Consider the following 3,696-nt stretch of genomic DNA (forward strand, 5'->3'; position numbering starts at 1 on the left):
TCGTTTGGTTAATTCACGCTCCCGCTTTAAAACTTGAAGGACTAAACTTGTCAAGGAGCCAAACTAGTTGACTAGGTCAACTAGTCAAGCTCCCTCATCCATTCATTTCATTCTCATCTTTCTTTCTTACTTTCACTTTATTCTCTCAAACACTAACTCAAGGATTCATCATCTAAATTCGATTTAGGGAGCTAGCAGCAAAACAAATTACATATTTGGAATCCTCTCTTCATCCTCTACAATTTGATACCAATTTCATCTCATTTGGGTAACTCTCTAAAAATACTAGATTTCTTGTTCTTGATGTTTTTTAACTTATAAAAGTGTTAATTAGTGTCTATGGCTCATGTCTAACATGAATATGTGATTTGTTTGCTCGATTTGTTGTTTTTGGAGTAAATAGCACAAACTTAAAATGAGTGTGCTTAATCTTTGATTTTGGTTGACTAAATGTTGTTTAAATGATCAAGTTCATGTATTAAATATGTTACTAGCATCATTAGCTTCAATTTAATGTGTAGGTTGATCTAGAAAAGGCCCATTTACAAAATGATTGAATTCATGATTTTGGTTAGGGTTTGATGAACTTGAAAGGAACTTTTGATGCCTTGAATGCTATGAGATGTTGTTAGTAAGTGTTTAATTGTATGATATGTTTAATTACCTTCGAAACGGCATATCATATGTGTAGATTGGATTCTCGAGTCAAGAAATGCATTTTATGAACTTGAAACTTTGATTTTGAACGTTTAACGATCATTCGACGAGGTTTTTGTTTTTGTAAATGATGTTTCTGTTTGATGAGATATGTTTAGTTGTATTCCTCGTCAAAATACCTTTCCAACGATATAAGATACGTGTTTTGAATGTTTACGGTTCATGAGTTATGGTTGTTTGAAGTTGAAATCGTTTAAGTGTTAAACTGCCCCAGAATTGCTGAACTAGATACAGATGCGGCGCATCTGAGGCAGACTGCCCAAAAATGTCATATTTAGTTTAATTCTAGCTATGCTATGCACTCTCGATTGACATGAAACTTGGCCAACATGCTCATATATGACTTCTAAGCTTAGAAAAATAGTTCGGGACCCGACCCGAACGTGTTGACTTTTTCGTTGACTTTGACTATGTCCAAGTTTGACTTTTAGTCAAACTTAACCAAATACTTATGCAATCTTTCTAACTTGCTTCTATACTTGTATCTTGCATGAAACTTGACAATTTGATTCACATGCTACATAATCGAGTCGTAACGAGCCATAGGACTAATTGGACATCTTTGACCAACCGTGTTTACCGTTATTGATACAACCTACTTGTTTAGGAAAAGACTAGCAGTCGTTCTTTCATACGTTTACTTGTGAAGTAACCTTATTACTCTTGCACTCAAGGTGAGATCATAGTCGAACTTTTCAACAACTTTTATTCTTTAAACCGTGGGCTGAGAAACATATACATTTCATACTTTTATACTATGAACAAATACGAATACAAAGATACATATGAGTTAGAACAAAAGTCCTCAATCCAATTATCATTAGTTCCACTTGCAGGGTGTAAGTGTAAGTGAGTAATTATGTTGTGTGGCCATACGGGTTTAACAAACCCTCATTCAGACGGTTCGCTACCGTTAGTGAATGAAATATAATTTCAACAAGTACAGTATAAGTTCTAACACTAAATTCAAAATTCAGAGGGAAGATTCAGTTAAGCCTTGATAATTGGGTGCTCGTGATACAAACGACATTTTTAAAATGTAAACAATTTGGATAAACAATTCATATGTAACCTTGGGGTTCAATAAAAAATACTTACTAAACCTATGATTTCACCAACGTTTTCGTTGACAGATTCTCTATGTTTTTCTCAAGTCTTGAATGCTTAGTGATACATGCTTCCGCTCACACTTTTGATACTTGCTTGGATGTCGAGTATACATGCATACATGGAGCGTCTTTTGACTTTACTTTAAATCGTGTCGCATGGGTTTCATGTGTATTTTAAACATTGTAATGTAACTAGCCTTTGAACTACTTTTGTAAACTTGAAACATCTTTACATTTGAAATGAATGCGACATATTTTGGTCAAACGTCATTTTAAAGACTTACGACCACGTAACGGGACCTAAGTAGACGGCGCCGTCAATGACGATTTTGTCGGGTCACTACAGATGGTATCAGAGCGTTGGTTGTAGGGATTTAGAGTTCATTGGTGTCGACCCCGAGTCATAGGGTACATTAGTGAGTCTAGACTACAACCGGCATATAGACTCGAAGTAGGAATTACTTGACTACTTGTGCATTTATACTCGAACGTTTCTATTCATATCTAACTCTTATTCCATCTTAATCTCATGTTGTTTAATTTGATTGACATGCCACCTTGACTTTATGAAATAATGTCGAGTGCACATATGAATTAGGGTAATATAATTGCCGGGATTATATTACGGTGACTCATATGGACGTTCCGACATTATCACATAAAGAATTTAAGGCGAGTCAAGGAAATTTTTTCTCTTCATCATTATTCCATATCACGATTAGTATTATTGAGAATACTAATCAATGATATTCTTGTGTCTTGAAGGAACAATGCCTCCTCGCCGCAGGCCACATAATGAGACTTCCAAACAAGCTCTTCAACGCATGATAGCCACCGCCATAGGTGCGGCTATGGCTAGTCTCTCCTCCGACAACAATGACAACAACCGCAACCACAACCACAACAATCATGGAGCCGGTAATTCAAACGGAGGGATGCTCCTACAAAGCTTTCATGGGGTGCAAACCTCACACTTTCGATGGGACCGGAGGACCGGTTGCTCTCACTCGATGGTTCGAGCACACAGAATCCGTTTTTAGCATAAGCGGTTACCGGGACCAAGACAAGGTCAAATATTCCACCCACACTTTCGCCGGTATCGCTCTCACATGGTGGAATACGTATGTACAATCGGTAGGTACCGATGAAGCCCACACTCTCTCTTGGGCCGACTTAAAGAAAAAGATGATCACCGAATACTTTCCGCGCGAAGAGATCCGCAAGCTTGAACACGAGCTAAGAACTTTAAAAGCGGTTGGGAATGACCTAAAGGCCTATAATCAACGATTTTTCGAGCTAGCCTTGATGTGCCCAAAACTAGTGACTCCCGAGTCCCTAAGAGTTGAACTTTACATGGATGGTCTCCCTAAGAGCATCAAACACGGGGTAATGTCATCCAAACCCGTTAATCATCAAGAGGCTTTGAAGATGGCCCGCTAATTGATCGAAACGGTGGACGAAATTGAAGTACCGGCACCTAAAGCCGATGATAAGTCGGGTGGCAACAAAAGAAAATGGGAAGCCCCCTAACCAAGCAACTACAACAATAACCCCGCCAAGAAGCCCTTCACCTCCGACGGCAAGATAGGTTATGCTGGATACCTACCTTATTGTAACGAGTGCTACAAACATCATCTTGGTGAATGTGGCAAACCATTTTGCTTGAAGTGTCAAAGAAGTGGCCATATGGCCCACGATTGTAGGAATACCGCTCCCGTTGCTCAAAAGGGGACCAAATACACCAAAGACGGGTGTTTGTTTTAAATGTGGCCAACCGGGTCATTTTAGGAATGCGTGCCCAAAGAAGAAAGCCAACCCCAATGCACGCGGCCGAGCTTTCAACATTAACACCGAGGAAGCCCGAGATTAT

This window comes from Rutidosis leptorrhynchoides, chromosome 4, assembly GCF_046630445.1.
Source record: "Rutidosis leptorrhynchoides isolate AG116_Rl617_1_P2 chromosome 4, CSIRO_AGI_Rlap_v1, whole genome shotgun sequence".
NCBI classification, from domain to species: domain Eukaryota; kingdom Viridiplantae; phylum Streptophyta; class Magnoliopsida; order Asterales; family Asteraceae; genus Rutidosis; species Rutidosis leptorrhynchoides.